Source organism: Myotis daubentonii, chromosome X (genome assembly GCF_963259705.1).
Source record: "Myotis daubentonii chromosome X, mMyoDau2.1, whole genome shotgun sequence".
NCBI lineage: Eukaryota > Metazoa > Chordata > Mammalia > Chiroptera > Vespertilionidae > Myotis > Myotis daubentonii.
Window position 1 is genome coordinate 137,179,245 of NC_081861.1, and position 24,110 is coordinate 137,203,354.

The 24,110-nt window shown below is 54.2% G+C and overlaps 1 protein-coding gene and 1 long non-coding RNA gene across 4 annotated transcripts in view; both read right to left on the reverse strand.

Moving 5' to 3' along the window:
* CLCN4 (chloride voltage-gated channel 4) overlaps positions 1 to 18,697 on the reverse strand; it is a 53,282-nt gene extending 34,585 nt beyond the window's left edge. Inside the window, exon 1 of one of the 3 annotated variants that reach the window (XM_059679303.1) lies at positions 18,531 to 18,697. The gene's annotated coding sequence lies outside the window, so the exon portion shown is untranslated. Of the gene's footprint in view, positions 1 to 17,121; positions 17,232 to 18,530 lie in introns of those variants that run through there. The other 2 variants (XM_059679305.1, XM_059679304.1) reach the window with 2 other exon arrangements.
* LOC132224201 (uncharacterized) overlaps positions 1 to 24,110 on the reverse strand; it is a 232,173-nt gene that overhangs the window by 37,899 nt on the left and 170,164 nt on the right. The gene's annotated exons all lie outside the window — the stretch shown is intronic.

The window sequence follows — 24,110 nt, forward strand, 5'->3', positions numbered from 1 at the left end:
TGTGAAAGAATAATATCGGAGCACTCTTCACTTATGTTCCTTAGCTTTTCCAATAACTCACTTCTATTCGACATTTCTTTCATGAATTTAGGGCGCAAAAGAAATAAAATAAACAACTTATTAGAACAAGTATCACTGCATAAAGATTCGAATAACAAGTACTAGTTTAGCTTATTGAGCAACTGCAACTTATCAAGTATCGACAATTTATCATGTACTTGTATGTTATCATGTGACGGTAATCAAAAAAAAAATGAAAACTGTTATTTCAATACAGAGCCGAACTGGTCATATAAGGAATTTACTCAATTCAATAAGAAGAGTCATTTGATTATTTAAAATTTCCCAAGCAGTCAAAATGACTGCTTTTGGGCAATATAGGTATAACACATATATATATACTGGAAATGAAGGAGGGGGAGGTAACTACAATTATTCATAAACGCATTTATATGTTGTACAAAAAGTCACAAAATTCTAAGACATTGTGTCCTTATATACATCATTGTTTTTCTAATTGAAATTAAAAAGCAGTCAAAATGACTTCCTTGGGCAATCTAGTGTTAAAATACAGGCAAAGAGGCTGTGCTGCCTGGGGGTAGCCCAGTGGACGGCTCCCTCCTTCCTGGGGACCAGGCCCAGCCAGGCTCTCCCGCTCCCCTCCTCGGAAAACAACTACAGTGGGGCCTTGACTTACGAGTTAAATTCGTTCTGAGACCAAGCTCGTTAAGGAGCTCGTTAAGGAGCTTGTTAACTCAAATTACTCTATCAACTCAATGCAAAAAATCGGCAGACAGCTGGTATCTCAAAAAACTCCTTAGTCAGGACACTCGTTAGTGAAGGCCCCACTGTACAAACAAACCAAGATGCTGCGTCCACTCTGCACGGCACCGGCAGGCCAGCTGCAGGCCCAGGGGCTCCCGGGTACCAGACCAGGCCTGGCAGCGGGGCGGGGTGGGGTGCGCCCCCACCCTCAGCAGCACTGCGCGCTCACAGACACAGGCTGGGACCGGCGCGGAGTGAAAAGCACATGATCTCACTCATTTATGCAAACTCCGCGGGCTGATGCGCGCCCAGGGGAGCCTGCCTCGCCTGAGGAAGTAGCGACCCCTCATGCAGGGAAGGGGTGCGATCAGCAAGCGGAGAGCCCTTCTCATTTGTGCAGCAAGGAGCTGGGGAGAGCCTGGAGGTGTATGTGGCAAGAAACTCGCTGCTGGGAGCGTCAGGCGGCCGCTGCTGAGCCACGGGGGAGCCTGACAAAGGCCCGGCCAGCAGACGGAAGAGCCTGAGACGTGGACATTCTGTTCAAGACTTCATGTGGCCCTGGCCGGTGTGGCTCAGTGGATAGAGCGTCGGCCCATGGACGGAAAGGTCCCGGGTTCAAGCCCCATCAAGGGCACGAACCTGGGTTGCAGGGTCCCTGGCCCTGGTCTGGGTGTGTGCGGGAGGCAGCCAATTGATGTCTCTCTTTCACATTCTCTCTCTCTCTCTCTCTCTCTCTCTCTCCCTCCCTCCCTCCCTCCTTCTTTCTCTCCCCCCTCTACTCTCTCTAAAAGTCACTGGGAAAAGTACCCTGGGGTGAGAATTAACAGGAAAAACTGGTTTCTAGGAGATGGCAGCATGCCACTGGCAGACCCAGATGCAGGACTGGCTCTGAGCAGGTCACCCCGTGGCGCATAAAGGCGCTCCCTCCGGACCAGTGAGAGAGACCAGCTTCTGAGAAACATGTGGGGCCTAGGCCCATGCCTTCGAGTGTGCATTTCCTCCACCTCAAAGGCCTTCCTGTCCTCTCTGGAAGGTTCCTGTCCGCCCTCGTGGCTGGCCTGCCTCACCCGCCTATGAGCCGGGCTTCCTCCTTGGCAACCCGAAAGCGGTCGAACATGATCTCTGCCCAGCTGTGTCTTTCCCTGAGAGCGCCTCGAGGTATTTGCCTTATGAGAGGCTGTTGTCTTTCCTCAGAACGAAACACAGCTATAAACGCAGCTATTCCGAGCGGGAAGGCCGCTAGCGAGGCGTGTGCGCGACCTCAGCCGACCCTCGCTGGCCCGCAGCGCCCTGGCCATGACCCAGGGACCAAAACTGAGTACCAGCCCATCACCCCCTCCGGGTCCAGCAAACGTTTGTTAATTAAGCAAAACGATTTGTCTCTGCCCAGATACTGGGCAAGCCCGTGGGACTTTCCAGAAATTTCAGAGCCACCTTCTCTGCCAGCTCTTTTTTAAAAATATACTTTTATTGGTTTCAGAGAGGAAGGGAGAGGGAGAGAGAGATAGAAACATCAATAATGAGAGGGAATCATGGATCAGCTGCCTCCTGCATGCCCCACACTGGGGATCGAGCCTGCAAGCCAGGCATGTGCCCTTGACCGGAATCGAACCCAGGACCATTCAGTCCACGGGCTGACGCTCTACCCACTGATCCAAACCAGCCAGGGCCTGCCAGCTCTTTATGCCAGTCATCACAACGCAGAAAATCATAAAAAAATATCCTGTCCACAGTTGGTGAGATGAAAACTTTAGATACTCCATGTGGCAATCTCGCACCTTCAAAAGCTATCCTAGGCCGGCTGGTGTGGCTCAGTGGTTGAGCATCGACCTATGAACCAGGAGGTTCAATTCGGGGTCAGGGCACATGCCTGGGTTGTGGGCTCGATCCCCAATCGGGGGCGTGCAGGAGGCAGCCGATCCATGATTCTGTCATCATTGATGTTTCTATCTCCCTCTCTCCCTCTCCCTTCCTCTCTGAAACCAATAAAAAAAATATTTTTTTAAAGAGCTACCCTAATATCTGTGACCATTACTGCCCTTAACACTTAGAAGTGGAGACGGAAATGTGTGATTGGGACGAGACCGCTAAATATCTACAAAAAGCGAGCTGCAGGCAGTGGGATCCGTGGAACAGCCCACGGCCGCAGGCAGGCCTGCCGGAGGGAATTTCTCTCCCTCAGACCAAAGGAAAGCAGACGGGGAAATGGGGATTAAGCGGGGCTCGAGTGCAGGGCCAGCCCGGGTTATCTCTAATCTCCCAGCCTGGCCTGGTTTTTGTAGAAATGCAGTTTTAGTAAACAGAAGTCGTAAATCTAACATGCCTGCTTTTGCTACATTCCAGACACGGCTCTGACCTCCTCGCCGGCCTGGGTCTGGGGGACGGTCTGGATTACCTGGTGGTTAGCATTGCAAGCATTTTTTCGCAAAAGGAATGCGCCCACATTACCAGCACCCAGATCAAAGGCCAGGAGGCGGCCAGCCCCCACAGGCTCTTTCTGGCTCCTTCCTGGCCCTACCCGACCCGTACACGTAGCCACTCTCCTGACCTCAGTTTGCCTGGTTCTGAACTTTATAGAAATGGGGTGTTACGTTCCCCAGTTCTTTTGTTCTACATTATGTTGTAGCATCCAGCCATGTTGTTGAGTGTAGTTCTCATCTATTCATTCTCTCTGCTCTTCTAACCGCAAACTGTTTCTCTTAAAGGGCCAGATAACAAATATTGGAAGATTTGTGGGCCACACGGCTTCCGTCGGAAGGACCCAACTCTGCCATTGTCGCATAGAAGCAGCCAGAGACAACACACAAATCAGTGACTGGGCCTGTGTGTCACTGGCGCTTGATGTATGGACACTGACACCTGAATTTCATATCACCTTCATTTGCCACAAAACTTCCTTCTTTCAGTTGTGTTGCAGTCATTAAGAAATGTGAAACCCTGATGTTTCTCTCTTCCTCTCCCTTCCTCTCTGAAATCAATAAAAACATATTTTTAAAAAATAAAAAATAAAAAAAAGAAATGTGAAAACCGCCTCGGCCCATGCACTGAAAGGTCACCGGCACGATTCCCGGTCAGGACACATGCCCGGGTGCCGGCTCCACCCCCAGTGGGGGGCGTGCGGGAGGCAGCTGATCGATGTTGCCATCTCACACCAATGCAGGGAGGACAGGGCCAGGGAACATCAAGCTCAGAGCCAGCCCTCGGCTAGATGGCAGCTAAAACTAATACCCCCAAAGCTTCATTTCTTCCAGACTTGCCAGAAGCTCCCACAATAATACAAGCCGCCTTTACAGAGCCCCCTTTCTTGCCACCTGTGTGGCTCACACAAGGCACTGAGCTCAGGGCCTGACATCTGCTGGTGCCAGGTCCTTGGTGCCCTTGGGCTCAGAGGGGGTGTCATTGCACCACGTGGCCACCAGAGGGCGCTGTGCAAGCAGCCTTTCTGCCTGGAGCACCTGGGAGTGGCCCAGAAACAGGCAGGGGCGCCCCTTTCTCCTTCTGCTCCCACATGGAACCCGCCTCCGCTCCGGAGAAGGCAGGACAAGCTGGGCACCTTCGGGGGCTTCTCTTCTCCTACCCGCCCTCTGACTCCAGTGTTTCCCCAAAGGCACCGGCAACGGGCAAGCCTTCAACACAGCATGTTGGCCAAGTCAGATGCATCAGAATACACGGGGCGTGATCCCATCTACCGGGTCATACAAATGATTTCCTATGTCGGGTGGCAACACGATTTCCCCCTCCAATCCAGGAAGCCCCGCATTTAGGTGTGATGCACTTTTTGGCGCGTTTGGGATACTTTGCAATTTTAAGAAGCTTCAAAGGACGGCCTGCGCGTCAGTGACAGCAGCTTCTTAGGCAGTTTCCAGGTGCGGCTCTTGCCCGGGGGCATCCACTGCTGCTGGTGCCAGAATTGTCCTCATTCTTTAGAGCACACGCCCGCCCACACTCGTGATGTCCGGAGATTCCGGTCGAGGGGGCTGTGCCGGAGAGAAAGCCTCTGGTCACGGGAAGAGCTGCCTGAAATGCTCACTGGCCCTGGCCGGTGTGGCTCAGTGGCTAGAGCGTTGGCCTGCAGACTGAAGTGTCCCGGTCAAGGGCACATGCCCGGACTATGGGCTCGATCCCCAGTGTGGGGTGTGTAGAAGGCAGCCCATCAATGACTCTCTCATCATGGATGTTTCTCTCTCTCTCCCTCTCCCTTCCTCTCTGAAATCAATAAAAAGAAATATTAAAAAGGCTCTCCAGGGTGGTAACCCGGCCGCCACCAGCCCTATGAGTGTCTCCAGCAGGAGACGGGAGCCGGGCAGCAGGGACCAAAGAGAAACACTCCAGGGGCTCCCCCCAGAGGCCTTTCTGCCCCAGGGACACTGCGCAATGTCACAGCTACAGGGCGCTACTGGCATCGAGTGGGTGGAGGCCAGGGACACTGCTCACAGGACGGCGCCACGTGAAGAATGACCCCGCCCCAAATGTCACCCGTGGCAACTGGGAAACTGAGCAAACAAGGAAGAGCTAGAGAAGGCGCCCGAGGCCCATCCCACCTGCTTCGTGTTCGTATCCACGTGAGGACGTGAGAGGGAAGCTGGTGAAAAACGCCCTTTAACTCTCTCAAGAGGTTTCTCTGAAATAAACCTGGATTCGCGGAATCAGACACTTACTATAGGCAGCCCGTCCTACAGAGTCAAACCGTTAGGCTCCATCCCCACAGGGACAAGCAGCTCCACCAACCCGGGCTCACAAAATCAGCAAACCTACACCAGGACAGGCCATAAGCCAGCGGTTCTCAACCTGTGGGTCGCGACCCTTTTGGCGGCTGAACGACCCTTTCACAGGGGTCGCCTAAGACCATCCTGCATACCAGATATTTACATTATGATTCATAACAGTAGCAACATGACAGTGATGAAGTAGCAACAAAAATAATGTTATGGTTGGGTCACAACATGAGGAACTGTATTTAAAGGGCCAGAAGGTTGAGAACCACTGCCCTAAGCAAACTGCTAAGCCAGTGCCAAGGAAGATGGCTTGAAACAGTAAGAGGAAAGAGACACATGTGCACAGGAAAATTATTCAACGGAAGTGCCCATGAAGTTCTTTCTCTTGTAAAATGCCTGTCCCGTCGTCTCTGACAACCGGGACCTCCCACTGCAATCATTCAGGTCAAAAGCCCCGGCCCTGACAAAGCCACGGCGCCGGGAGTGCCAAGCTGTGTGCAGTGGGCAGAGGACGTGGGCACTACAGGTCAGGGCACGTCCAGGGGGGCAGGAGGAAAGGGGAGATGCCCACATAGAAAACCACCCCACACCCCACTCGTGCAAATGCCAAGGGCTTGAAGTGACGGGCAGACAGCCAAACCCCACTGGTATTGGGGGGCTACTGTACCAAAGTCTCCAGGCCATGAAGATGGACGTGGGATATACATTTTCATGAAACACAGGCAGTTGCGCATTTACTTAAAATCAATGCCCTCAGCCAGGCTGGCGTGGCTCAGTGGTTGAGTGTCGACCTATGAACCAGGAAGTCACAGTTCGATTCCCAGTCAGGGAACATGCCCGGGTTGCGGGCTCGATCCCCAGTAGGGGGCGTGTAGGAGGCAGCCGATCCATGATTTTCATCATTATGTCTATCTCTCTCTCTCCCTTTCTCTTCCTCTCTGAAATCAATAAAAATATCTTTTTGGAAAAATCAATGCACTCAAAGGCATCATCAATATGCCCTAACTTGCAATCAATGTACCTAAACCTTGCATGCAATGTACCTAAATCTCTCTCCTCCCCACACCGGGAAAACACACACCATGACAAATGTGGGGCTGTCGGAGAATGGTGGTGCTTCAGAAGGGGCAAGGGGACGGCAGCCACAGCCTGCGGAGCTGACCTCCCCTCCCAGAAAACTCCGGGCTCTTCCCAGTTGTATTCGCTACCAATGCTGAGTAACAAGTGGCACCAGAACTCAGCAGCTACACCTAGACAGGTGTGACCTCACAGTTTCTGTGGGTCAGGACGTGGGAAGCACTTGGTTGGGTCTTCCTGGCTCGAGGTCTCTCAGGAGGTCATGGTCAAACCCTGGGCCCTGGCTACTGCCATCTGAAGGCTCGACAGGGGCAGGAGGCCCCACTTCCCAGGTGGCTCCCAGTCACGCTGGCTCTTGGCGGGAGGCCTCAGTGCTGCTCCGCCTGCATCTCCGCAGGACTGCCCGGTGACCCCAGGACGAGGCAGCTGGCTTCCCGCAGAGCAGTCACCCAAGGGACAACTGGGAGCAGTGGAGTCTCTTGTGACCCAGCCCGGAAGCCACACACCCTCGCTCCCACCGGGTCCTACGGTGGCACCGGCCAGCCCTGGGGGCCGGAGTGGGCGGGGCCTACATGTGGCATGAACTCCAGGAGGCAGGTCATGGGGCCCACCTTGCCTGCGACCTCACCAACTTCACATTCACCTGAGATCAGGGAGTCTGGCCTTTGTCAACACAGACACCTTCAGGGTACGATCCATTCACCCCGCCCAGCTCCTCCTCCAGACCCAAGCGGGGTCCCCCGAGGACAATGCCCAGAGGTGCTGACAGTGAGAGGGGCCCCTAGTGGCTACAGGGTGAGGGCCAAGGGCCACAGCACCGAGGACAGTCACAAGTGCCAACAAGAGGAAAGCTCAGAGGCACAAGACGTGCAGAAAGACATGTGAGAATTAAAATCCGCCTGGAGCCAGCAGAGCCTGGAGGGCCACTTCCTGCTCCTGCTGCTTCCTCCTTGGCCCGCCTCCCACCCCCTCCACCTGGGTGCGCTCCCTTCCGCAGGCCCGCAGGCCCGGGGAGCGCATGGGCGGGACCCTCCCTCCCAGCCTGTTCCCCGGGCCCAGGCCTCAGGCCTCGCGGCTGTCTGTCCCATGTTGGAACATAGCCTTCGAACTGGAAAGGGACTCGGGCCAACTCCACGTGGCCTTGGGTGAAACAATGGACTTGGTGTCCTCACATCCCCACCCCAGGGGCAGGGAGAGGGCCGAGAGGTCTCCGTGAACCCCAAGCCGAGCCGAGGCCAAGGATGGAGAATTTCCCAGACGCGCCAGTCACAATAAGAACAGAACTGGATGGTGGGCAGAAGGGGACATCTGTAATACTCAATGAAGATGATGATGATAATAATAATAATAGCCCTGGCAGATATGGCTCAGTGGATAGAGCATCAGCCTGCGGACTGAAGGGTCCCGGGTTCAATTCCAGTCAAGGGCACGAATCTCGGTTGTAGGCTCCTCCCCAGCCCAGGCCGAGGTGGGGGCTCGTGCAGGAGGCAACCAGTCGATGTATATCACATCAACATTTCTCTCTCTCTTTCCCTCTCTCTTCCACTCTCCCTAAAAATCAATGGAAAAACATCCTCAGGTGAGGATTTAAAAAAATAAATCATAATAATCACAATAACAGCTTCCTTAGGGCACATGCAGGGCACCTCTAGAGTGTTCGGTTGTTAGGGCTCTGACCCCGCCCCCTCAGGCCCACGCTAAGCAAACCCAGGGGGGGAAGGTTAGGTGACCGGCCCAAGTGTCACCGATGGGAGCCCAGGCCCCGAGGCCCTTCTTCCGCGACAGCCCAGCAGGCCCTGGGGCGAGAGCTACCTGCTTCCCCTGAGAGGGACCTACTGGCCGCCCCTCCCCGAAACTGCCACAGCCTAAATCAGGCGCACGGTTACCTCTGCCCGCCCGGCCTGGGGAAGGCTCCGCTTCCCCGAAAACACTGCGGTAGGAGCTGGCACTGCCAACACACGACAGAGGCCTGCGTCTCTACCACCAGATGGCTGCCACGGTTCCGAGCTCAGAAGCCTGAGGTCGCCATGGTGACGGCAGGCTGCTTCCATCTGCCCCGGGCTCTCTCCCCCTCTTCTCCCTGTGTCCCTTCACCCTGTCCTCTCTGTGCCTGTGGAGAAACCCCTCTTCTTTTATTTTTTTTAAGTATTTTTTTATTGATGTCAGAGAGGAAGGGAGAGGGAGAGAGACAGAAGCATCCATGATGAGAATCATGGATCGGCTGCCTCCTGCACGCCCCACACTGGGGATAGAGCCTACAACCCGGGCAGGTGCCCTGACTGGGAATTGAACCCTAACCTCTGTGGCCCTTGGCCCTCAACCATTGAGCCACACCAGCCAGGCCAAAATCCCTCTTCTTATAAGGACACCAGTCAGACTGGGTGAGGGCCCCCTAATGACCTCATTTGAACTGGATGACCTCTGTGAAGCCACTGTCTCCAAGTCAGGTCGCATTCTGAGGGGCTGGGCACCTTCACAGGAGTTTTGAGGGGCATGATTCAGCCCATGACAGCTGCTCCATGTCCCTCCCTCTCTGGGGCCTCTCAGACTCGCCCCTCTGACCATGGCCTTCCACAGCACCCCGCTGTGCTGGTGTGGGGCCCGCCCTCGTGGGAAAATGAAATTCAACAGGTGTGGGGGGTTGAGCGTCAGCCTATGAACCAGGGTTCGATTCCTGGTCAGGGCACAGGGCCGGGTTGTGGGCTGGATCCCTAGTGTGGGTCATGCAGGAGGCAGCTGATCAATAATTCTCTCTCCTCATGTATGTTTCTCTCTCTCCCTTCCTCTATGAAATCAATAAAAATACATTTTTTAAAAAGTTAACAGATGCCCGTGACTAGCAGCTTTGTAAAGGTGACACGCAGGGGCCACCAAATACAGCCCGAGGCGTCCCTCCCGGTGTCCTCAGAGCGAGGCCGCAGGGAACTAACTGGCCATGGGCCGGGTTGCCAAGGGGAGGGCTGAAATGGCAGTGGCTTCGTAAGTCAGAGGCCAAGAGGTGCTGGTGGAGGCGTGACTCAGCTGGAGGAGAAATGACTCGCTGTCCCCGGGCGGGCGGCCTCCTAACTACTAACCACAAGGCGCTTGGAAGCAGCCAGCACCTCGGCGGGCGGTGACTGCGCAGGGAAAATTCCGCTCACATTCAGCGGCCACGGCCAGGAGCAGAGCCGGGAGGCGGGCAAGTGCAGTCTGCCCGCAGCCGCACTGCTGGGCAGGCTCAGGGGAAGCCACCAGGGCGGGGAGCAGGCTGCCAGGGAGCAGGATGCAGCCTGTGTGTGGTCTCCCTCCCGCCACACCCCACACCTGCCCTGGGCAGGGGAGCTGGGAGGGTCCAGGCCTGGCCCAGCCCTGGGGGAGGCGCACGGTGGCTGAGTGCGGCCTCCCAGGCGCTGCCCCAGCAGACAAGGAAAGCTCCGGCCTGTAGCCTTCGCCAATTCAACCGGCAGCCTGCGGTCCCGGGAACCATGCAAAGAGCAGCAGGCAGTGAGCAAGGGCCCTGAGCAAAGCTGCAGAAGGAAACAGGTGTGTGTGTGGGGGGCGGGGGCATATATAAGATGATGGTCCTAGCTGGTGTGGCTCAGTGGATAGAGCATCGGCTGCAGACTGAAGGGTCCCAGGTTGGATTCTGGTCAAGGGCACATGCTCCGGTTGAGGGCTCCATCCCCAGTAGGGGGCGTGCAGGAGGCAGCCAATCCCTGATTCTCTCTCATCATTGACCTTTCTCTCTCTCTCCCTCTCCCTTCCTCTCTGAAATCAATAAAAAATATATTTGTAAACAATTTGTTTAAATAGAAGATGATGAAAGACTGCCCAGCAGGCGCAGGGAGAGCGAGCTGAGGGCCTGGGGACTTGGCCCTCAGGCACCGACACAGGCCAGTGCACACACCCAGGGACAGAACGCGCTGGGCTCCAGGGGCAGAGAGAAAGCTGTGCACAGGCGTGGCCATGACGCCAAGAGACGCGGCCACCAGACAGTGGCCTGAGGACTCAGGTGACTTCATCCACCACAGGACAGCCAGCGACCATTCCAGCCTCAGATGCAGAGAGCACCTGCCGGCTCCTCTGCTGTCCCCGTGCCCACCGCCCACTGGGTTACGCTGCCCTGAAGGGGGCAAGAGGCGCCATGGGGAAGCGTGGTGATTACATGGGCAGAACGCAACCCTCTGACAGGCAAGGCCCGCCCAGGTGCCCTAGAGTAGCCCAGGTAGGTGGCCCTCCTGCCAAGCCCGGCGTGGTCTGCCCCGCTACCCCGTCAGCCCTGAGCACTCAGCCCCAGGGAGCTCAGCCCCTCACGACGCTCTCAAAGCCCTCCCTCACCTCCTCTCCTGTTTCTGCCCTGGCCCGCAGAGGGGCCGTCGTGACCGCCCTGTCTAACTAGCATTCTCTACCCATCGCTGTCCATCCGTGGCCTCCCGCGTGAACCCTGTCCATCTGGTTCTGGAATATCCATCGCCTAGAGTGGCAGGCCTCACCCGAGGGTGATTTCGCCCCCCATTGGGCAGGGTCTGGAGTTTGTTTGTCCCAACTGGGGGGGTGCGGCAGGGGTTACTACTGGCATCAAGCGGGTGGACGCCCCCACCATGGAGTGTCCAGTCCAAATGCCCACAGTGTCAACGTGAAGGAAGCCCAGCCTGGATACAGAGCAGGGGCCCAATACATACTTGCTACTCGAGGGAATCGATAATGACTACTGAGGCTCCCGTCCATGGAAATGCCTTTGTGGCTCTCGTGATACTGATGGTATTTTCTCAGGATACTAATATTTCACTTCTCTTTTCATTCAGCACATACTTAATGAGCACCTACTATGCCACGTGCTCTGGGCTGAGTTTGCAGTGGTGAGTTGGCCATGCATCGTCCCTGATCTCAGAGCCTAGAGGGAGAAAAGAAGGTTCCGGAGAAGCAACCAGAGACCTGGGTGCCTCCCCAGCTCTGTCACTACTGGTCACGTGACCTTGGGCAAGTCCCCTGACTTCCCTGCATATCTCTTCCTCATATGTAAAATGCAAAGATTGCTTTAATTTTTTAAAATAGATTTTTATTGATTTCTGAGAGGAAGGGAGAGGGAGAGAGAGAAACATCAATGACAGAGTCATGGATTAGCTGCCTCCTGCACGCCCCCCCCCGCCCCGGGGATGGAGCCCGCAGCCCAGGCATGTGCCCTGACTAAGAATCAAACCCTGGCCGAGACCGGTTTGGCTCAGTGGATAGAGCGTTGGCCTGCGGACTGAAAGGTCCCGGGTTCGATTCCGGTCAAGGGCATGAACCTGGGTTGCGGGCACATCCCCGGTGGGAGATGTGCAGGAGGCAGCTGATCGATGTTTCTCTCTCATCGATGTTTCTAGCTCTCTATCTCTCTCCCTTCCTCTCTGTAAAAAATCAATAAAATATATTTTTTAAAAAAAAGAATCAAACCCTGACCTCCTGGTTCGTAGGTTGACGCCCAACCACTGAGGCACCGTGGCCGGGCAGGGCTGCTTAGATTTTGACGCTAGCTTCCAACATGCAAATTCCATGCATTTACAGTGGAACCTCAGTTCTCGAACTTAATTTATTCTAGAAGGCTGTTTGAGAAGCGATTTGTTCAAACACCTAATCATATTTCCCCATTAGAAATCATGTAAATTGAATTAATCCGTTCCAGATCCCCTAATGACTCCCTGGTTTGACCTTTCTTACAGACAGTGCATGTCTAATGGACTGTTCAATCTATAAACAAACACTTCCTTTCTGACATGTATCGAACCACTGGCCTTAAAGGAGTCCCTTTCAGCACCGGTTCCAGGGGTGTCCTCAGGTCAGCATGCAGCACCCTGGCTTGTTCACACGCTGCTGCCTCCGGAATGCTGGCCCCGGCTCCTTGCTTTCCCTTTATCCAAACCAGCAACAGTGCCCCTGCCTCTGCAGCTGCCTGTGCTCACTGCCCCTTTCACACCCTTAGCAACGTCAGCTCTCTGGGTGGCCTGTCTGGATGGCCTCTTTGTGCTTGAAAGTCGTGCTAATTGTGCACTTTGCCAGCAATTTCTCCCCTTTGTCTGTTGCCTGAGAGACGCTTGTGGCCCCGCTGAGGCCTCAGCATGAGAGAGCTGTCAGGTGGGAAACCGAAGTTCTACTTTCTGGGAACAACTTGGTAACAACTTGGTCAAGAACCAAATTGCTTGAGATGAGAGAGGTTCGAGAAACGAGGCCTGACTGTACTTGATCGCAGAGGATCAGTTCCTCTTCAGCATTCTTCTTCACACAGTGCCATCAGCACCGATGACAAAAGCCTCGGTGATCCGCATGGCCCTCTGCAGGGGACGGGCTCAATAAGGGACCACAGGAGGGACCACACTGTCAACGTGCTGATGGGAAGCATCTGGAGACAAGGGGCCCTGGGCTCTGGTGGGAACGCTCCTCATTGCAAGACCTCAATCAGAAGCCTCCCACCCGCCATGTCCAAAGGGTCTACATTTCCTATCTTTTAAAAAAACTTGTTATTCTGAACATCCCGAGTACACAGACCATTATCCAGAGGGGCCCAATGAAGAGCGCCGATGGACTGAACAAGTGTCCTATTGGGCCATCTTTGCCTCATCTCGTTCCCTTTCCATTCACCGGAACCATCGAAAAGTCTAGTGGTTCTCAAAGTGTGATCCGGGGACCCCTAGGGGGTCCTCAAGACTCTTTAGGGGGCTCTACGCTGTCAAAGTATTTTATCACAATCTCAAATTATTTACCTCTTCCATTCGGATTCTCTCGTGAGTGTACAGTAGAATTTTCCAGATGCTACATGACATGGGATATTGCAACAGACTGGATGTAGAAACAGGTATGAGAATTCATGTCTTTTACTTAGCCATTCATGAATGAGATCTCCAAAAATGGTTTTTTAAAGGTAAGAGCAACTTATTCTCTCATGACACTTCGTCCCTGCCTACTGCAGCATGCATCTCCAAACACAAGACCACATGCACAGAGTGCAACTCCTGCTGCGTAACAAAGAGCCCCAAGCACCTCAGCTCATTGCTTCTGTATTTGTGATCCAGGAGGGCGTAGCTGGGTGCCTGCCGCATCTCATAAAATAGCCAGTAGTTTCCTCCTATCAGCCAATAGGCAGCCACAGAAACACAACCCAATCATAGTGCCTACTACAGATGTCTGTTCAGGCCAGGAGCCAATCAAGAGCTACAAGTTATGCCCAGCTGGGGTGGCTCAGTGGATTGAGCGTCATCCCACGCACCATAGATGTCGCTGGTTCGATTCCCAGTTGGACACATGCCTGAGTTGGGGGCTCCATCCCCAGGAGGGGGGGGCGTGCAGGAGGCAGCCGATCTATGTTTCTCTATCATCTATGTTTCTATCTTCTCTCCCTCTCCCTTCCTCTCTAAGAAGCCAATAAAACTTGTTTTTGTTTTAAAGAACTACAAGTTATATTTGGTTTCTGTCAAGGACTGGCTGTGTCTTCTCCCAATTCACAGATTGCAATGCTCACCCTCAATAGGATGGTGCTAGGAGGCGGGCCTTTGAGGGGTGATCAGGTCATGAAGGGGGGGATCCCCCTGAATGGACTAGTGCCCTTGTAAGAAGAGGCCAGAGACCTAGCTGGCTCTCCTCCCGCCACGTGAGGACACAGGAGAAGGAGCCTCTGTAACCGGAAGAGGCTCTCTCCAGAGCCCGACCACGCTGGCACCCTGACCTTGGTCCCAGCCTCCAGCGCTGTGGGAAGTAATGCCTGATACCCAGGCTCCGGAGCGGTGCCCTCGCGCAGAGCCGACCATGGCAGCTGTCCCTTCCCGGAAGTCTCATGTGATGGAGAACCCCCCTTCTTGTTTCCTTGCCTGACAGTGACCTGTTGCAGAGACAGGGCCCGATGGCTCCCTGGGTGCCAGCCTTCCGAGGCACACGAGGGGGTGGGGCCCACTCTGGGCTGTGGGATCCAGAGGAGCTGCCTGGGCGGCCCCGATGCCACCTGCGAGGACAGTGGCTGGGAGAGGATGGAGGTGGCAGTTGCCCAGCCCTCCACACGGTTGCTCTTTCCCAGGGAACACCAGCCCTCCCTGAGACAACACGGCTCATGGGCTGGGAGAGTGCGAGAGAGCTGATGGCCAGGGAACGGCAGAGGGACACACTGCAGTCCCGGACAGACAAGGACAACTGTCCTGGCTATTCTGAGTCCCCACCCACAATGCACTGCCATCGCCTCTTCCTGTCTGGGGACCTTCCCAGCATGCAGACCCTCTCACATCTATCTGATCCCGGAAAAGCCCAGGGAGCAGGGCCAGCGAGTGCAGCTGGCCCCATTGTATGGGTTCTGCAAACCCTGCGAGGGGAAGGGCTGCGGCCAAAGCCACCCGGCCGAGGGGCAGAGCCAGGCTGGAGACGCAGTCCCCGTGCTGAAGCCGAAAGCACGTGACCCCCACTGCTATTTCTTTGTGGTTGTTGTTAATCCTCATCGGAGGATATTTTTCCATTGATTTTTAGACAGAGTGGAAGGGGGGGGAGAGACAGAGAGAGAGAAACATCGATGTGAGCGAGACACATCGATTGCTGGTCTCCCCACGTGCTTCCCAACCAGGGCCAGGGATTGTGCCTTTGACCGGAATCGAACCCGGGACCCTTCAGTCCTCGGATTGACACTCTATCCACTGAGCCAAACCAGCTAGGGTTTGAGAGCTGTTTGTAAAAGAGCCCTCCCATTGTATTTCCAGCATATACCACAACGTGGAAGGGAGTCCGGTCTCTGCCCAGGGGCTCCGCATCAAACAAACCATAGGAAGATGAATTCTAGAACACGGAGCCAGAGGGACCTGTGGGGACCTTCGAAATCAGTGGTTCTCAGCTGGCCAATGGAGCCCCCCCGCCCAGGGGACAATGTCTGGAGACTTTTTGGTTGTCACAACTTGGACACCTGGAGAGAAGGGAAGGTTTGTTCCTGGCACATGGTGGGTGGAGGCCAGGGATGCTGCCGAACACCCTACAGCGCACAGCACCCCCCCCCCCCCCCCCGCCGTGACAGAATGATCCCGCCCCAAATGGCACTAGTGCTGAGATGGAGAAACCCTGGTCTAAACTCCCGGGTTACTTCAAGTACAAAGAAACTGAGGCTGGCCCAGCCGGTGTGGCTCAGTGATTGAGCATCAGCCTATGAACCAGGAGGTCACGGTTCAATTCCCGGTCAGGGCACAGGCCAAGGTTGTGGGCTCGATCCCCAGTGTGGGGCGTGCAGGAGGCAGCTGATCCGTGATTCTCTCTCGTCATGGATGTTTCTGTGTCTCTCTCCCTCTCCCTTCCTCTCTGAAATCAATACAAAATTATTTTTTAAAAAGAAACTGAGGCCAAAGACACAAAGTGACTGCCAAGGTTACACAGCTCCTAAGCCGGAAGGGCAATCCAGAACTCAGCCGCATCCCTCTAGCCTCAGCTCCGCTCTGCTCGGCCGGGCCAGGCTGGGGCAGAAGCGAGGGTGGGACCCGAATGAAGCCAACCAGAGCCAAATGAAGAGCATGGCAATAGAGAAAGCAGCAGCGCACAGGGCATGCGCCCTGGGGGAGGAATGCCCCCTCAATTACCAACTAAACCGGCTGCAGCCCAGCCGCTGGTGGGTCCCTCTTCCTGTGTGAGTTCCAGCACAGCCCCCAGCTCCCAGAGGGCCCCGGTCTCCTCCTCAGGCTGCCCAGCCTGTCCCGGCCTCGGGGTGTTTTTGAACCAGAGAAAGGAATCTAAACACAGGTCTGGGCCCTTAACAGTCCACACAAATCCCACCACACTGAACAGTCACCTGCCCCCTTCCATCTGCCGCTGAGTCACCATGGCCCCTTCTCTCGGAGCTAACTACTCAGCAAGGGAACCCAAAAGAACGCCAGGAACCCTTGGGTTTGGGTGTTCCTCTCCACCCCCACCCCCTCCAAAAGACCATTTTGTTCTTAAGAGATGTGTTCTTAAAGGAGCTGATCCCCTCTCTCTTACCCTCGCCTGCTACCCTTACAGGCTGCACTGCACACTTGTATCGAATTGTACTGTAGTTTATTTGATTGGATACTGTTATTTTAAAATCTACTATAAACACCTGAGGGGGGGGATACATTTATGAGATATCCCCTTGAACAATGCAGTACGCTTTCCCTTGCACATCTAGCTCTCTAAATTGCTGACCAAGGACTTTCCGTTCCATTCCGAGCGAAGCAGCTTTGGCTTTAAAGAAATCGGGCTCCAGGCTAAGGACGAGTCCCCCGTCGGGAGAACTGGTAAGTGGGCCATTATTGACAGCACAATGACAGCTGCAAACAGCTGTGGTATCTGGGCCAGGCCCGCCCCTGCTTTCTGATGCCTGCCGGCGACCATGCCAGTCTCTCCCCTCCTGGGCCAGAGGCCAGGCCGTCCTGTCCGGCCCCTGCCCACTTTCCCGGGAGGGGCAAGCAAAGATCCGAGTCCCGCGTGGCGGGCCACGGGCCCTCCCCCCACCCCTCGCGCCGGGGCGCCTGCAAAAGCGCTGCGGGCCGGAGACCCCCCTTCGGCTCTCTGGGGCGCCGCCGGCTCAGGCCCGCGGCCCGGGCTCGGGGACTCGGGGACGCGCGCCCCTTACCTGCAGCGCCGCCCGCGCAGCCCGGCCACCCACCTGCGCCGCATCCGAGAGCATCCTTCCCTCCGCGCAGCGCCCGCGAGCGCGGTGACGTCACCGGGGGCGGGGCCCGCGCCGCCACGTGACCCCCGCGGGGCCGCGCCGGGAGCGGGTGCCGGCCGGTGGGCGGGGCGAGAGCCTGGGAGTCCCAGGAGGCGAGGAGCGGGCGGCCCAGTGGCCGGGAAGCCCCGCTCCAGCCGCGGGGTGGGCTGAGCTCCCGCAGCGCCTGGCTCTCCACCGCCCCCCGCCCCCCCCGGGAACAAGGGGCGCAGAGGGGGGAAGCCGCCTGATTGCAGACTCCGCACACTAATAGGATTGCAAGAGCGCCCGCCAGAAGGGATTGGTGATGAGAGGAACTCGCGGAAATTACATTCGGTTTTATTTTTAAAGTCTGTAGCAAAGGCAATGGAGAAGGAAACACATTTTCTGCAAACCCAGCTGAGTGCAGGGACTACTTTGCAGAGAGGGTCCATGTTGCAAATCGTCTGTGAAACATGAGAGCAGATCCAGTCATGTGCAGCCTATGCATTATGGACCATTATGCTAAGTGCGCTGATGAAGAATGCTTTCGATCACTCTCCACAGCGACTTTCCGATATGAACCGGGATTTGCCAAAGACGAAGATAGTGACAACATATTGATACCATTTACTTGAGCATCTGATTAGTTCCAATCAGGCCCTGCTGCGTGCGCATGGCTGTACACATGTCTGTTTCCTGAAATCCTCCGGCCGGGAATCTGATCTGCCTGACAGGACAGAGTTCATTCCCAGTCGCTCATTATTTCACGTTTGCTCATTTTTATCACACTCTGCAGCGGCGAGTCATCTTACTATTCCAGAAAGTATGCACAATGTCAACATTCCCCGTGCACCACTGACAGCAGCCTTGCCTAGAAAGCCCCAGACAACTCCAACTGTGGTCATTTCGGAGATTTGAAAACTCAAGCAGAGAACAGATCAACTTTCCTTGCCAACCCACACAATTTCGGAGCTGGGCGAGGACCCAAGCGGGAGCTGTTTGTGTTCCAGGTTCACATGGACTGCTTCACTTGCACTTGGGTCTGAATCACCATTTTAACACTCCCTCTCCCGCCCCTGAAGGGATGTCAAATAGATTGTTTTACCAACAGGCCTGGGGCTGGCTGCCTGGCTCTTTATTCCCTCGGCTTTCCTATTTCTAGATCTCACCCCCGCATTTTACCACCGAACATCGCTGCTGCTCGGAGGCCAGTCTCCCATGTGAGGCCACCCAGGCCCTCCCCGGGCCATCGATTCCTTTCAGCACCAGATGTGACAAATCAGCAAAGTGGCCGTGCGGGTATTCTAGGTCACTCGTCACCCGTTTGTTTTTCTGAGTGATCAGCAACTTACCTTGTGCTTCAGTTTCCTGAGATAAGAGTTCAAACGCCACGGAAATCTGCTCCTGCGTGCCGGGGTCTGATGGAGACAGAAAGCCGCAGGCTCACTCTCCTGCCAGGGGTGACTGTCAATTTCAGCCTCACGCTCCCAGGCCCGGCCACCCCGCCCCCCGCCAGCCAGGGCGTCACGTGCTCGGCCCAGCCACTCAGCCCAGCCGCTCGGCCCAGCCTCCCAGCCCTGCCCAGCTGCTCTGTCACCTCCACCTCTGGCCGCTGGAGGCCGGGCAGGCCAATCTCCTTCACCTACACCGGTGCGTTCATGCCCAGAGAGAACCGGAGTCCCGACCCAGGACGCCCTGCCGGCTGCACGGCTTCTGTGACTGGGGTTCCCAGAACCAATGGGGCGCGGGGGTCCCTATAAAATGCCCTCCTGCCGTCTGAGGTGGCTGGCTCTTGGCAGGAGTGGCAAAGTAGAAGCACCTTCCTCCTCGTGGGTGACAGTTTTGCCCGCAGGTTAGTTTCACCTTCTGTTGACAAGGTGATTGCTCAAGTGTGAAAAGCCTGGCAGCACGCAGGCGACCCTGGCCGTGCAGTTTGCAGCAGAATGAGCCCCTGAGAACTGCTGCTCAGAAAAATCTTGAGAAAACAAGATGCCGGCCAGGCTCTGGGGTTAATGTTTAATCGTCTGGAGGCCCCGGCTCAACTTCTCTTCCATTTAAATTCACATCCTATTCGCCCCCGTGGAGCTAGAAGGTTCCTGTTCCCGTCCTGACATGATTCTTCAAATATTGTGTTCCCACCTCTGCGGTTTCCTTCCTGCCCACGGGCGCCTCTGGCTTCTCACAGGTTTCGGGTTTTATCGCTTTGAATCCTTTTTTTCTTGATGATCTGCTGCTGGGACATTTGGCGACGGATGAGGACCTTCCTGGCCGCCACACTGGGAGGGAGGCGCTGCTGGCACCCAGTGGGTCGCGGCCAGGAATGCTGCCAGGGCAGCGCCACGGCAGCGAATGTTCCAGGCCAGGGCAGCAACAGGTAGAGGTGGAGAGACCCTGGTCTACAATTTCGCATAAAGTATAATTTGATGCCCAAATGATTCATTTCCCAGCCATTTTTAAGAGTGCACCCTGTTGACCAATGTCACCCCAATAAATTTAATTAAAAAAACAACAACAGTGTATAAGGTGCTGGAAATTCTGTTCCTATATTGCCTGCACGTTCTACACTATTGGCTGCATGTCCCTACGCTATTGCCTGTACATTCCTACACCATTGCCTGTGTGTCCCTACACTATTGCCTGTGTGTCCCTACACTATTGCCTGCGCGTCCCTACACTATTATCTGCGTGTCCCTACACTATTGTCTGCGTGTCCCTACACTATTGACTGCGTGTCCCTACACTGCTTCGTAATCGATGTGTGGACACGGCCAAGGGTGGTCATTTCTGGGGCCGAGATCCGGTGGCTGGGGCACAGAGGTAGAAAGGAAGTTGTCACAGGCGCAGACACACATTACATAGTCAAAACCCCTAAGCATACTTATCAAAACTTCACCCCATATTTTGAGCCAAGTGGATGAAGTTAATAAGGCTACAGTCAGCCCTGGCCAATGTGCTCAGTGGTTACCACATTGGCACACAGACTGAAGGGTCTCAGGTTCAATTCTCAGTCAAGGGCACATTCCTGGGTTGCAGGTTCTAGCCCCAGCCCAAGGTCAGGGAGCATGTGGGAGGCAACCAATCAATGTGTGTCTCACATTGATGTCTCTCTCTCTCTATCTCTCTCTCTCTGTCTTCCTCCCTCCCTTCCACTCTATAAAAATCAATGGGAAAAAGTCCTCTGGTGAGGGTTAACAACAACAATGAAAGACTACAATCAAACACACACAGCCGTAAGCAAGGCCCAGGGGCACCAATTTATTTGCACGCCATTGTCAACTGCATAAACCCACTCTGCGGGGACCTGCAGGGTGCATAACCGCAGGCTGGTTGGAAATGACTCTTTCCCTTGCCCAACTGCAGTCGTCAAAAACAGCCTGTTTTTATTTTAACACTAGAGACCTGGTGCACGAATTTGTGCACAGATGGCGTCCCTTGGCCTGGCCAGTGATTGGGCTGATCAGGGGCGATGGGGGCTGGCTGGCCGCAGAGGGACTGCCAGAGGGCTCCAGGGCGTGTCTGACCCTCTCACCCAGTCCCAATCAGCGGGACCCCAGCAGCAAGCTAACCTCCTGGAGTGTCTGCCCCCTGGTGGTCAGTGCGCATCATGGCAACCACTTGGTCGGACACAGCATATTATGCTTTTATTATATAGGATGTGACATTTTGCTCATTGTGAATTTTTGCACTACATGTGATTTTTATAAATATTACCTTGATTACTGATTTTTTTGGTGCCCACATACATTTGCACCTAAGGCGCCTTCCTCACCTCCTCCAAACTCCAGCCTGAGTATCTGGTAAACTCTTCTGTAAACAGTGGGTCTGCCAAAACCTGGAGGTGCTCTTTCATCTCTGATGTTCTGAGCTCCTGCGCAACTGAGCACATTCTCAGAATGAATGAATGAATGAATGAATGAATGCCTTCCCCCACACCCAGCTTGACCACTGCCATAAAAGATGTGAGGAACAGCCCTAGTTGGTTTGGCCTGTGGACCAAAGGGTCCTGGGTTCAGTTCTAGTCAAGGGCACGTACCTCGGTTGCAGGCTCCTCCCAGGCCCACGTCGGTCGATGTTTCTCTCTGCCTTTCCCTCTCTCTTCCACTCTCCCTAAAAATCAATGCGAAAAATATCCTTGGGTGAGGATTAACAGCAACAACAAATTCATTGAAATGAACAAAATGTAAAATTCAGTTCCTCGGTCACATTAGCCACATGCCAAGCGCTCTGTAGCCCCTGTGGCCAGCAGCCACCAAATGTAAGGCAGAGACATCACAATTCCGTCGCCACGGAGTCCTACCCAATGCACTGTAAAGCATTTCTTTGCAATTAATTCTATTGCAATTAAACACTCACTGTTTATTACCCAGGGGATCCGGCCTGTAATTGCGGGACAGGAAGCGCGATCTGGCCAGAGTATGTGCTGGCGGGAGAGGCAGGAGGCGCGCACGGAGTTCAGGGGCCACAGGTCCCGGGCAGATGCTCCCACCCCCAGGAACGTGTGGCCTTTGGGCTTCCCCAGGGGCCGGCAAATCTTGTTCCAGAATGAGAGGGGGCAGCCGATCATCTGTTTCAAAGCAAAATTGAGCCACAGGATAAGAGCACACGCATTGGAATAAAAGAGCAGGCCTTCAAAGATGAGGGCTTCTGGGGCAGCTGAGTAACAACGCCCCCCCAAGCTGTTTGCACCCGAATTCCTGGACCTGTATAGATGTTACCTTAGGTCAGTGGTCTGTAAACTGCGGCTCGCGAGCCACATGCAGCTCTTTGGCCCCTTGAGTGTGGCTCTTCCACAAAATACCGACTTCTGCACATGGGCCACGAAGTTTCAATCGCACTGTATGTGCGCGCCCGCACGTGGTATTTTGTGGAAGAGCCACACTCAAGGGGCCAAAGAGCCGCATGTGGCTCGCGAGCTGCAGTTTGCCGACCACTGCCTTAGGTGATAGCTCCTGAGACGGGGAGGCAATCCTGGGAGATGTCATCACAGGGGTCCTTATGAGGGGCAGGCAGGAGGTCAGGGTCAGAGAGAGAGGTGACAACAGGAGTACAGACCAGCCTGGGAGACGGATCGAGGGGTCAACGCCAACAATCACCCTGATTTTCGCCCAGCGAGACCCATAGTGGACTTCTGACCCCCAGAAGTATGAGAACGGATCTGTGTCGCTTTATGTCACTAAGTCCATGGTCATTCTTCCAGCCGCCATAGTCACCTAACAGAGCCCTGACCACCGATTTACTGGTCCGTGTTGATGGAGCACCGGAGCGCCCAGTGCCAGGCTGTGGAGTGACCCGGGGCCCAGCCCCGGAGCTCACCGTCCTTGGGGACAGCAAGGAAACGAGTCCTTCGCATGGATGCAGGCAGCTCTAAGGAGAGAAGCACTGAGCTTTCAAAGCAGGAACTGCCAGTGATGGAAGGAAAGACACACACGGCCCCGCTGGCCTGGCTCAGTGGTTGAGCATAAACCTATGGAACCGGTAGGTCATGGTTCAATGCCTGGTTGGGGCACATGCCCGGGTTGTGGGCTCGATCCCCAGTAGGGGGCGTGCAGGAGGCGGCCAATCGATGATTCTCTTTCTATCATTGATCTCTCTCTCTCTCTTTCTCCCACCCTCTCCCTTCCTCTCTGAAATTAATAAAAATATATTTTTTAAAAAGGAGAGGGATATTTAGAGGCAGAGACACAGAGAAGGCCACGTGAAGACGGAGGTGGAACTTGGGACCCCCAGAAGCTGGAAGAGACATTGAGGGGAGGGCAGCCTGCCAATGCCTTGGTCCCGGGCTTCTGACCTCCAGACCTGAGCGAGAATAACAGTTCTGTTGTCTTAAGCCACCTGGTTTGTGATAATTTACTATGACAATCCCAGGAAACGAGTATGCATGTATGTATGTATGTATGTATGTATGCATGTATGTATCAACCAATCCATGTCTGAGCCCCGATATTGCAAAGGGTGCCTGCTTGTCATGGAACACTCACAAGACCTGGCTGTACCATAGGCCACAAAGAAAACTCCACAGATTCCAAAGAACAAAGACAACACAAGCAGGATACTCTGACTATTTTGCAATAAAAGTAGAAATTAATAACAAAAATGTGTAAAGACCTTTACCTCTGGAGAAACTTTTCAAAGACATGTCAATAAACACCTCCTGGATCAAAGGGGAAGCACAAAGGGAAAGTATAGAATTTCTTGGGAATAATCATCATGAAAACTCGACATATTCGTTGGCAGAGAAAAGTTGATAGCACTCAATTGGCTTAAAAGAAAAATAAACACACCCAACTCAAACAACAACAAAAAGGCAACTAAGTAAGACACAAAACAAAAACAAAAAAACAACAGAAAAAAAGAATTAATGAAAATAAAACAGTATTCCATGAGGTATAAAATAAAAAAAAATAGAACCAACAACACCAAAAGCCAGTTCTCTTTTAAAAAGAAAAAGTAAAAACAACAACAACAAAAACCCAGTAACAAACCCAACCAAGGCAAAACCAGGGAGAAAACACACGTACAAAAAGCTGGAAATGACAAGGGGAAGAGACCCAGCAAAATGAAGGGACTTGCCAAACAGTCCTCTGTACAGCTTTCTACAAATACATGGGAAAACAGAGACGAAATAAATAATTTTTAAGAAAAATACAACTTCCCAAAGTTGACCTCAAGAGCAAGTCCAAAAAGCTCAATTTCCATTGAGGAAATGGAGAACATGGTTTAAGGAGCCCCCTGTGGGATTCTCCCAAACTCATCCTCTCGGAGCCAGAGCCACAGAGGAGAGATGGGCGTGTCTGTTTCATGGGCGTAACCCTGATCCTCACCCTCACAGAAACTGCACTAGAAAAAACCAGTGCATCGATGCAAAATGCAGAAAGAAATCACCAGCAACCACTCTGAAGCACACGCAGGGCTGTACCAGGGGTCCTCAAACT